A 12,015-nucleotide genomic window follows, 5' to 3' on the forward strand; every position below is an offset into this window, starting at 1 on the left:
CGGCATGGCGGTCTGGTGACGGCTAAACTCGTAATGAGGGCCATAGTCTACTTGCAGATTCCTTACCATAGAATTTCCCCCAGGCGTCAGTCTGGATTTGGAGATTTTTCTTCAAGAAATAACTCTGTGCATCGTTAGGTGGCATCGGCTGACTACGCATCTGTCGTTGGAGTCGTGGTCGCCAGATATGACATTGCAAGTCGTATACAGGCGCCACCTCGGCGCGCTGACGTCAGGTTTATTTCACGACTTTCCACATCAGAAGGGCAGAGCCATGAAGAACACTGACCCTTGTGCACCAGCACTAGGTCCCTGAAAGGGAAGCCCCTGTCCCTAGAAAACAGTTCGCAGAGCTGGAAAGATGGGTGGGTCGGTAAGGAATCTGCAACTAGAATATGGGGGTCATTCTGACCCCTGCGGGCGGCGGATGCCGCCCGCCTGGCGGGAACCGCCAGAAGACCGTACTGCGGTCAAAAGACCGCGGCGGTCATTCTGACTTTCCCGCTGGGCTGGCGGGCGACCGCCCGCCCGCCCAGCGGGAAAGACCCAGCAACGAGGAAGCCGGCTCCGAATGGAGCCGGCGGAGTTGCTGGTGTGCGACGGGTGCAGTTGCACCCGTCGCGATTTTCAGTGTCTGCAAAGCAGACACTGAAAATCTTAATGGGCCCCCAGGGGTCCCACGACACCCGTTCCCGCCACCCTGTTTCTGGCGGTGAAAACCGCCAGAAACAGGATGGCGGGAAGGGGGTCGGAATCCCCATGGCGGCGCTGCTTGCAGCGCCGCCGTGGGGGATTCCCTGGGGCAGCGGGAAACCGCCGGTTTCCCTTTTCTGACCGCGGCTTTACCGCTGTGGTCAGAATGGCCCCAGAAGCACCGCCAGCCTGTTGGCGGTGCTTCCGCGGTCATTGGCCCTGGCGGTCCATGACCGCCAGGGTCAGAATGACCCCCTATGTCTCTACCAGATCGTTACCAAAGTTAATTAACTTGCTCATCTAATTGAGACTTCTAGTTGCAGATTCCTTACCTTAGAATAGATACACAAGCAATACAATCCCTAAAAGTGGGTCAGCAAACCAAGATCATACTAGGAAGTCCTGCAGGACCGAACAGGCAAAGTACCTGTTCCTTTGGACCCTCTGGCAGTAGTGTTTGGTGAACATGTACAAAGACACCCAAGTTGCTGCGTGGCAGATGTCCAGGGCTGGAACTCCACGTGCTAACACAGTAGTTGCAGCTGTTGTGCTGGTGAAATGAGCACGCAATTCCTCCGGGGTGGCTTCTTAGCCAGTGCATAGCACATTTTAATGTAGAGAACAACCCATCTGTAGATGGTTCTCTTCTGCACTGCCCAACCGTTCTTCTCACCCATACAACCCACAAAGAGTTTATTATCCACCCAGAACTCTTTAGTACGATCAAGATAGAATGCCAATGCTCTTTTTGGGTCCAGGCGGTGGAGTCTCTCCTCTTCCTTAGAAGAATGGGGTGGGGGCATAAAAAAAGAAGGCAAGGTGATGGATTGGACTACATGAAAGAGCATGACCACTTTAGGAAGAAAAGAAGCCCTAGTACGAAGCACCACCTTGTCAGGATGGATGAAAATGAAAGGGGGGCTTTGAGGAAAGGGCCTGCAGCTCAATCACTCTTCGAGCAGAAGTGATGGTGACCTAGGAAGGCTGTCTTTAGAGTAAAAAGCCAAAGTGGACAGTTAGGAAGTGGCTCGAAAGGAGCACACATCAATAAAGTAAGAATCAAGTTCAAATGCCATTGAGGCATTATGAACGGAGAAGGAGGAAACATGTGGGTAAGACCCTTAAGGAATCTATCAACAATAGGAGATTTAAACAAAGGGGGTTGGTCAGGTAATCTCAGGAAAGCCGTGATGGCAGACAAACAACCCTTCAGAATGCCCAGAGCAGAGCCGTGCTGGGCTAGAGAAAAAACAAACAGAAGGACCTCAGAAAGAAGGGGAGAGAGGTTTTGGTGGAGGGATGCCTGGCTGCCAAAATAAAGTTACAGACTTTGAGGGGAACGTCAAAAGCTGTCAACTGCTGTGCTCAATCTCCGAGCAAAAAGTCAGATACTGGACAGGTTCGGGTGGAAAACCTTACCCTGCTGCTGAGACAGAAGATCCTCCAGAAGGAGCAGTGTGATTGGAGGATCGAAGCCATGCTCAAGAGCTCAGGTTACCAGACTCTTGGTGCCCAGTTCGGAGTCACAAGAATTACATGGGTGCAGTCCTTCTGGATCTTCTTGAGAACTCTGGGTAGAAGTGGTATTGGCGAAAAGACGTAAAGGAGGCCTGAGTTCCACTCAAGACGAAAAGCGTTGCCAAGCGAGTTCAAAAGCCACCACTGCAGATCTTGAGCAGTTCCCCCTCTGAGATCTAACTATGTCAGAGAGTTTCCCCTCATGATGGGCCCACTGGAACTGCAGATCTCACTGCAGAGCCCACATAGGCCATCTGGCGTGTGCCACCTGCAGGATGCAGGAGGCCATGAGTCCCAGAAGCCTCAGAGTCATTCTCACCGAAATCCAGGATAGAGGCTGAAACACTGGAATAACAGCCTGAATATCATGGAGTTGCCACTGCGGTGGATAAGCCCAAAATTGCACTGTGTCCACAACGACTCCGATCAAAGTGAGCTTCTGAGAGGGAGTCAGTTATGACTTCGGTGCGTTTATAGGGAACCCCAGGAAATGCAGGAGGTTTGCCGTCGTCTGAAGGTGGTTGAAGGGAGCCTGGGGCGTATGAGTCTTCAACAGCCAGTCGTTGAGGTAGGGTAAGACTGAATCCCTAACCTGCGCAGATGAGATGCTACCACCGCCATCACTTTGGTGAACACAAGAGGGGCACTGGTGAAATCGGAAGGAAGCATGGTAAACTGAAGTGCTCGGGCCCACCTTAAACAGCAAGTAGCGCCTGTGGGCAGGCAGGATGGGGATGTGAAAATACGCATCCTGCAAATCCAACGCTACCATCCAGTCTTCTTGGTCAAGGGCAGACAAGACCTGAGCAAGAGTGAGCATCTTGAATTTCACCTTTTCGAGGAAGAGATTGACGTGCCTTAAATCCAAGATAGGGCGAAGACCCTTGTTCTTTTTTGGAATCAGAAAGTAGTACGGCCACTGCCTACTCCTGACATCGGATTTCTATGGCTCCCGTGGCCAAGAGAGCCGTAATTTCCCTACCGAGCAAATTAAGTGATCCTCCATCAGCTGTTCTCTCAATGGAGGCACAGAGGGAGGGAAAGACTGGAAGGGGATAGAATAGCCCTTCTGTATGGTCTGCAAGACTCCTTTGTCCGATGTTATGGACCACCAGTGAGGGAGATGAAATTGAATCCTCCCTCCAACTGGACGAGCATTGTCTTGCAGACTCATAGTAGGAGGACTTGGGCGCTATGGATGAGGGTGGCAAGGTGGCAGCCGATCTTTGGCTAGACCCTCTGGGTCTTAAGGTACCATGACCGCGCCATGGATGCTGAGATGATGGAGGACAGTAGCTGACTTGTGGTGGCGTGGTACCACACCCCTTCTGAAGCCTCAAAAGTGCCGAAAGGCAGACTGCTGGTGAGCAGGCGCCGAGAGGACCGAGGATACGGCCGTAGCTTGAGAGTTCTTGAACCGCTCAAGTGCTGAGTCTGCCTTCTCTCCAAATAGGTGCGAGCCATTGAACGGCATACCATAAGGTTTGCCTGGACATCCCCGAAAATCCAGGCGTATGGAGACAGGAGTGGTCTCAAAGGGCCACTGTCGATGAAATCGCCCTAATCCAGCGAGTCGGTCATGTCCAAACCACACCATACCGTAAACTTGGCTGCATCTCTCCCTTCTTTTACAGCTTGTGTGAGAGTGTCCTGCACGCCCTCCGGGACCTGGGGCAGCATGTGTGCCACCGAATCCCACAAAGTATGGGAAAAATGGCCCTATAGGCATGAGGTGTTTACAGACCTCAATGTCAGGCTGAAGGAAGAAAACGTTTTCTTTCCAAGCTGATCCAGCCTTTTGGATTCCCGATTTGGGGTAGCAGAAGGGAAGGAACCATGGGACGTGGAGGCCTGCACTACCAAGCTCTCCAGGGCGGGGTGTTGGATGAGGAAATTAGGATTGTTTGGGGCTGGTCTACGGCGGCAGCCGATAGTCCTATTAACAGGAGCACCTGTGCTGGGTTTGGACCACATCCCCAGCAGGACATCAGTGAGTGCCTCACTGAAGGGTAACATCGGCTCCGATGTGGAAACCCCCGGCTGAAGCACCTAAGTCAGGAGGTTAGTCCTGACTGATACCATAGGCAAATCTAGGTCCAAGACCTCAGCTGTCCTACAAACCACCATAGCATATGAAGCTCCCTCCTCCATAGCCACAGTAGGAGGTGAGAGCATGCCAGTATCTGAAGACGTATCCAGTCCACTGGCTTCCCCTATTTTCTCATACCAGTCCATATGCTACAACCCATACTCTAAAGGGTCATAGGACCCCTCCCATTCCTCCCCTGTTCCTGCCTGTTCATAAAAGCCTCAGGTACTGATTTGTCCCCTGTTGTCGCCATCGGAATCGGCATCATACGACGTTGTTCCGGATCATCTGGGATAAGGATGGGGGTCGCTCCACCGGTGGGAGTGTCAACGTCAAGAGCGATGCCAGAGTAGGCAGACTGTAAGAACTCAGCATCACCCCTGATCTGGTAACAGATCCGGGTGTCCCCAACGGTGCCAAAGCCGCTGGCATCAAACCCGATGGGGCCCCTGCCAACCCCGCAGGGCCCTAAAGCACACCAGCCCACTCAAATATGAGGCGCATGGTGTGGTAAAACTCTGAGCTGAGCGGGGGTCGCTCCGGCTCCTGGAAAGGGGGCAGGCTCGAAGTCGGCCCAGGCATCGGTTCTGCAGAACCGTGCCTGGAACGTCAACATTCCCATGATGCCTTGTTGGCCGATGGGCGTGGCGAAGTAGGAGTCCGCTTGAACTTACTCTTCTTTTTGTGCCTCTTTCCCGAGTGCCCAGAGGACCCAGAGTGCGAAGATGATGACTTAGGGCTCCTGGAGCGGTCCCGCGTCTTCCTCCTCGATCGGGAACTTGACCTCCTAGGAATCGCGCCAACCAAAGTCAACTGCCGGGCCCCATGAGCTTCAGAGACCACTCTCTCAAAGTATTCAAGGCCATGGCCGGCAGTCGGAACACGACTGAGTCGTGATCTATCGGGGCACCAGAGACATATCTGATGGGGGTCCGTCACCGACATGGCGCAATGGCAGACACCACACATCTTGAACCCAGTCTTCCTCGATTTCATCCTGCACAGACTTCAAAATACTCAACACAAAGGTCAATAAAGGCCTGCCAAAAAAGGCAGAGGGTAGCTCGAATCCAGACCTGCGCTTAACCAACGTAGAAGGAAAAGAACTGATGTACGCGCGCCGGACTGGTGCCTTGCGACTGTGATATAACAGATGGCTCCAACATTGCTGACGACACCACATGGAGCCGAACGACACACGCAGATCCGAACAATGCCACCTGTTGGCGCACGCAGGATACTGCTCAGCAAAAAATTCCAGATCCCAAGCTAATGCCAGGAAATTCAAAGGTAAGGAATCTGCAGCTAGAAGTCTCTACCAGATATTGCACGTTCTATCTGGATGCGAGCAGATCTAACAAAGGCTCTCCCCACTGTTGAAAGAGACCTCCACCTCCAGATGAAGATGACATTTGTGATCTGGTAGTCATTTTCGGCTGAGTCCGTCTGCTCCCACGTTCAGAGAGCCCATCATATGTTGAACCGCCAGAGATATGCCCTGCTGTTCCAGCCACAACCAGATGCGCAAAGACACTTGACAAAGGGTCCACAACCACACCCCATCCTGCTCGTTGCAGTACCACATGGCAGTTGTGTTGTCCGTGAACACCTGCACTGTCTTTCCCTTGACAGAGGGAGTAAATGCTTTCACTGCCAGCTGGATCACACAGAGCTCAAACAGGTTGATGATGAGTCCGGATTCCACTAGAGTCCAGATGCCTCTGATCTCCACTGCTCCCAGATGGCTGCCCCATCCCAGCAGTAACACATCTGTCACTACAGTCAGATCTGGATGGAGAAGGGAGAGGGATCTGCCTCTGACCCAATCGCGGTTTGTGAGCCACTACTGGAGATCTTGCGCAGTTCCCTCCCAGATCTGGACTATGTCGGAGAGCTTCCCATGATGCTGCACCCACTGGTGAACACTCCAGGGGTGCTGACAAGGCCAAAGGGGAGCACAGTGAACTGAAAGTGCTCGTGGCTAACCGCAGGTAATGTCTGTGGGCAGGTAGGACGGGGATATGGAAATAAGCTTCCCATTAAGTCTCCAGGGTCCAGGGCAGATAGAACCTGAGCCAGAGCGAGAATCTTGAACCTCTCATCCTTGAGGAATAGGTTAAGGGATTGTAGGTCTAGGTTAGGTTGAAGGCACTTTTCCGTTTTTGGGAACCAGCAAGTAGCAGGATTAACCATCATGACCGACTTCTGGCACTGGAACCCTCTCTATGGCTCCCTTGGCCAAGAGAGCAGTAACTTCCTTGCAGAGAAGGGAAAAGTGATCCTTCATCCTCTGGTCGTAGGATGGTGGCATGGATAGAGGGGTAGTCTCAAAAGGGGAGGAGTAGCCCCTTCAGACTATCTGCAAAACCCATCTGTCTGACATGATAGATTGCCATGCGAGCAGGTGATTGCGGATCCTGCCTCCAACTGCTCCCTGATGAGGGAGAGTCAGACTAGGAAGGTTTACAGGCTGCTGCCCAGGGAGGCTTGGCGGAATGGCTAGACTACTGATTCCATGATCTGCGAGGTCGGTGGATCCCACGTCCCAGGCCACACAGAGGTTGGGCACCATGGGCGGCACAGTGGCTGAACAGGAACCGACCCAGTTGGGTGCCCCTTCTTTAGTCATCAAAGGGGCAAACCAGACAGAAGGGGTGAGGGGCCACCGCGAGGCCCAAGGACTTGGCCGTAGAACGCACTTGAGCCCTTTTGATGGCAGTGTCCATAAGATGGGCTTTGACACCCTGTGAAAAGCCAAATGTCCTCAACCATGCGTGGTGCCTGATGGCCACTGTAGATGGAACCGCTCTGCCCAGTGAGTTGGTCGTGTCCAGTCCACACCGGATCGATGCTGCATCTCTTGTATCAGCAAAGGCTTGGGAAAGTACAGCCCGGGCCTCCTCCAGGACCTGTGGCAGCACTTGCGCAACTGTATCCCACAGGGTGTGGGAATAATGGCCCAAAAGGCATGCAGTGTTCACGGACCACAACGCAAGGCTGGAGGAAGAAAACATCTTCTTCCCAAATGCATCCAGCCATTTGGATTCCCTATCTGGGGGTGCAAAAGGGAACGTGCCATGGAAGGTAGAGGCATGAATAGCCAAGCTCTCAGGGGGTGGGGGCTTGGGTCACCTGGAGCAGGGCGATGACGCCAGTCAACTGTCCTGTTCACAGGAGCCCCTGTGGTGGGTTTAGACCAGGTACACAGTAAGACATCTGTAAGGGCGTCATTGAATGCGAGTAGGAGGGTCGTAGAATGAAGCTCCAGGTTGAAGCACCTGTCAGGAGGTTAGTCCTGACTGCCACCGAAGGCAACCCTAAGGTACAGGACCTCAGCTGCTCCTCGCACCACCAATTGAATATGAAGCTCCCTCCTCTGTAGTCACCATAGGGGGAGAAAGCATGCCAGTATCTGGACAGGAATCCAGTGCGCTGGCGTCACCAAAGTCTGAAAGTCAGTCCATCTATTCCTCAGGATGTTGGTATACTAAAAAGTCCAGTGACCCCTCCCACATTCATCAGTGAGACCTAGGACATAAGCAAAAGGCTCAAAATCTGACCTGGGAGGCATGGCTCCTGTTGGCGTCAGAATCTGCGTCATACAACGCCCATCCGGCTCTGCGTCAGTCGGGAGTTACAATGGTGTGGCACCGCCTGGGGTGCAGATGGCACTGGGAGCATCAGTGTTGGGACTGAGGTGAGGTGTCTCGACCTACATTTGTACTGCCCCTTGATGTTGGGTCTGGAGCCCCCAGCGAGGAACCCAAAGGGGCCCCTTCTGACCTTGCGGGCCAAAAGTCTCTCCAGCAGGGCCAGGCTGCCCAAAAATGAGGCACATGAGCCTCGCAAAATTTTACTGAGAGGTAGCTCTCTTTGGATCAATGCTTGCTGGTGCAGAAAGAAAAGAACTGACGTCAGTGTGCCGCAGTGGCACCTATATAGGTCCTGCAATGTCATATTTAAAGCTAATGACAGACTCAGAGCCGATCAACGTCACCAGATGGCACGCAGGGGTACTGCTCACAACAATCTTCCGGATCCAGTTGGACGCCTGTGGAAAATTCAAAGGTAAGGATTCTGCAACTAGAACTCTCTAGTAGATCTAAATAGATATCTTTATTTATATACTTTAATTTAGAGCAACTGTCTACTATGTTGCACCCATGATCTGAAGCACATATTAACTCTGATTATCAGCTTCATCGGGGGTCAGGGGTACAAGACAGCACATAGCTGATACAAAAAAAATGAGCAATTAGGTAAAGAATTTGGTGGTTAGGTTTTACAGACTTTTAATGCCATTTCTCGGTTATGTGGGAGCGGGCAAAGAATCCTCCTTCCTGCTGGCATAAGATGCCTCTCCTCAGATCTCCAAGGAGGAGCAAACTGTACATTTTAGCACTCACGCTTTAAGGCACTACAACTGAAAAAGATGCAGGCATTTTATTTCAGGTAAGACAAATGTAGCAAATATGGAGTACCAGATGTTAGTGAGAACACCCCCTATAGGAACATCCTTATGTTGCAGAATCTATTGTCAACCCCATTAGTTGTCTATGGGATGCTTCTGGTGTACCTATTCCTGCAGGACGTTTTGATTGCAAAGGTGTCAGTTTTGATGATCTTTCGAACTCTGGTAGTCCAAGGAAACAATTATTTAAACATCAACAAGTAAGACCATGTATGATATGTTATCTTTTTAAGTTTAGGTTTTTAAAGTCCGACCCCGCGATGGATGTGTAGGAATCTGGCTCTGTATATACTATACCAAAGTAAGGTACGGTGTGCACAGAGTCCAGTGGATCTCCCAGAGGCTAAAGTAGATAATACCGATGCTCTCTTTTGCGGTAGTGTGGTCAAACAGTTAGGCTCATCAGAGGGTAGTACTAAGCATTTTTTGTACACACACGCACACACACACACACACACAGTCAAGAAATGAGGCACACTCTCAATGACTAACTCCAGGCCAATGTTTTATGTATCAAAAATATACTTGGTAACCTTATTTCTAGAACCAAATGGATCGTTGTTGCAGGTAAGTACTTTTTCAGAAATGTATCACTTCCAATTATCAAATGCCCTTTGTTTAGAATTCATAGGTGAAACAGTTTACAGGTAAGTAATACTTTTCAATTTCAAAAGTTGACAGTGCAATTTATCATAGGAAGCAATGCAGTACTAGGGGAGGAAAAGTAACTACACAATTTGCAGGTGAGTACTTGACTTATAAACCCAGTCTTCGGTGGTTAAGGTGTCCACAGGGCAACGTATAGGAAGGCACCAAGGGTGTACCAGCAGCAAAACGAGGCCGGCCGGGTGCAGAGGTCAAAGTTGGTGTTGGGCACCCAATGGAATGCTATGGAGGCGGAGGGCACTTAGAAAGAAACAGCTTGCAGGTAAAGTACCCGCAACTTCAGGACACAGACCTGGGGGGGCGGGGGGGGGGGGGGGGAGTTTATGTTTATATCAGCACAGGGAGGGGCCACAGGTCAGCACCAAACACACACCCTCAGTGGCACAGGGGCAAAAGGGTGCAAGGTGCAAACACAGCGTCAGGCGCTCAATGCTTTTCAATTGGGGAACACCGGGGATCACAAAGATACTGCAGGCTTGGTCCATGGAGTCTGCTGAAGAAAATCAACTGCTGGATAGGTTAAGTAGAGAGTCCAGTGGATATTGCTGGACCATCAGTTGAGTTCCCCAAGGCCAGGGGACTGCGAGTGCATGGGGTACCTTTAGGCACTGGGAAATCTTCAACGGTTCTGGTGGCGGTCAGCGGGGTCCTCGGATTTAGGAGTCAAGCATTGTTGTGTCGGGCAGGAGGGATCAACCCAGGGGGGATTCCAGGTCAGAATCGTGTGGGGACCTTCTCTGGACCGGTAGGGCACCTTGCCACGGGCCGTGGGTGTCTGCTGCAGTGTCGGCATAATTTGCCAATCCTGAGCTCTTCTGGAGTCCTTCTTGGAGGTTTCTTTGTGGACAGGGTTGCAGTCCATAGGAGATCTTGGTCTTTGGGTTGGCAGGCAGTCCTCTGGGGGGTTGTAGATGTTACTGGTCCTGCAGGACGAGTCGTCTTCTTGTAGCAGGAGCCTTGAAGCTGCAGACAGGCTGGTAGGGCTAGGGTCAAGTCAGTTGTGGTCTGGAGTCTTCTTCTGCTGGTGCGGCTCTTCAGTCCTTCTTCCTCTTGTCAGGTCGACAGGAATCGGAGGAACAAGGTTTAGGGGTGCCCCTAAATACTAGATTTAGGGGCATTACAGTGGGCAGTAGCCGCTGGCTACTGTCCCCGTATGTGGCTGCACCCTTCCTGTGCCCACTCCCTTTGGGGAGGGAGGCACATTCCTAACGCTATTGGCTAACACCTTCCAAACCAAGATGGAGTATTCTGCCAGGAGGGGTTCACCTCAGCTCTGGGTACCCTAGGGCTGGTCCCAGCTGGGGTGGACACTCCTCCTGGTGTTTACTAATTTTCCTGATGGACCTGCTGCCAAAAGTGGGGCCTGATCCATGGGGCGGACATCTCCACTAGCTGGAGTGCCCCGGGGCACTGTAACAGGAAGAAGGGGCCTTTGACGCTCACCGCAAAGTGTTGCAGTTCCTGCAGGGAAGAGGTGTGAAACACCTCCACCCAGAGCAGGCTTTGTTCCTGACCCCAGAAAGCACAAAGGCTCTCACATCATGGGGTCAGAAACTTGTCTGTTAGTGGGAGGCAGGCACAGACCGGTCAGCCCTACACTAGAGGATTGGGTGAAATAAAGGGGGCATCTCTAAGATGCTCCCTGTGTGCATTTTTCAATAAATCCAGTACTAGCATCAGTGTGGGTTTATTGAGCTGAACAGTTTGATACCAAACTTCCCAGTCTTCAGTGAAGCCATCATGGAGTTGTGGAGTTCCTAATGACAAACTCCCAGCCCATGTACTCAATATGGCCACACTGCATTTACAATGTTTAAGAATGGCCTTAGACACTGTAGGGGCATATTACTTATGCAGCTATTCCCTCACCTGTGGTATAGTGCACACTGCCTTAGGGCTGGAAGGCCTGCTAGAGGGGTGAGTTACCTATGCCACAGGCAGTAGTTTGTGGGCATGGCACCCAGAGAGGGGTCTTAACACAGTGAGAGAGGAGATGAGAGAGGATTAAGATCCCATACTGCCTCCCCTGAGCACAAAGTGTATGCGGTGTCACATGGGTACAAAGTAGAGTTAAATTGCCCCGGACCATATAAATATCTCAGACTTCGGGACTTATTCGTGTGCTAGGTGTGATGTGTTAGGTGGGGAATTGCTCCTTACGGACTAGGTGGTCTCACACACTATATAGTGTCATGCTTCATCATATGACCACCTACCCCCATCCAGGCAGGATAGTACCACCTGGACGGACTCAACCTTGTTTTTAAAAGAACTTGGAGGGAGCGTGGAAATAAAGATTATCTGGATAATAATGGGATCCAGTTGTGTAAGGAAATGCCTCCTTGGCATGGTTACCCCCTGACCTTTTGCCTTTGCTGATGCCAAGTTATGATTTGAAAGTGTGCTGAAGCCTGCTAACAAGGCCCCAGCACCAGTGTTCTTTCCCTAAACTGTACCTTTGTCTCCACAATTAGCACACCCTGGCATTCAAGTAAGTGTCTTGTAAGTGGTACCCCTGGTACCAAGGACCCTGATGCCAGGGAAGGTCTCTAAGGGCTGCAGCATGTCTTATGCCACC

At 51.6% G+C, this 12,015-nt stretch overlaps 1 protein-coding gene across 2 annotated transcripts in view; it reads right to left on the reverse strand.

Annotated features, from left to right (window-relative positions):
- The window catches only part of LOC138284950 (protein mono-ADP-ribosyltransferase PARP14-like), a 1,156,311-nt gene that overhangs the window by 276,481 nt on the left and 867,815 nt on the right, over positions 1–12,015 (reverse strand). The window lies entirely within an intron of this gene.

Source organism: Pleurodeles waltl, chromosome 3_1 (assembly GCF_031143425.1).
Source record: "Pleurodeles waltl isolate 20211129_DDA chromosome 3_1, aPleWal1.hap1.20221129, whole genome shotgun sequence".
In the NCBI taxonomy this organism is placed as follows: Eukaryota; Metazoa; Chordata; class Amphibia; order Caudata; family Salamandridae; genus Pleurodeles; species Pleurodeles waltl.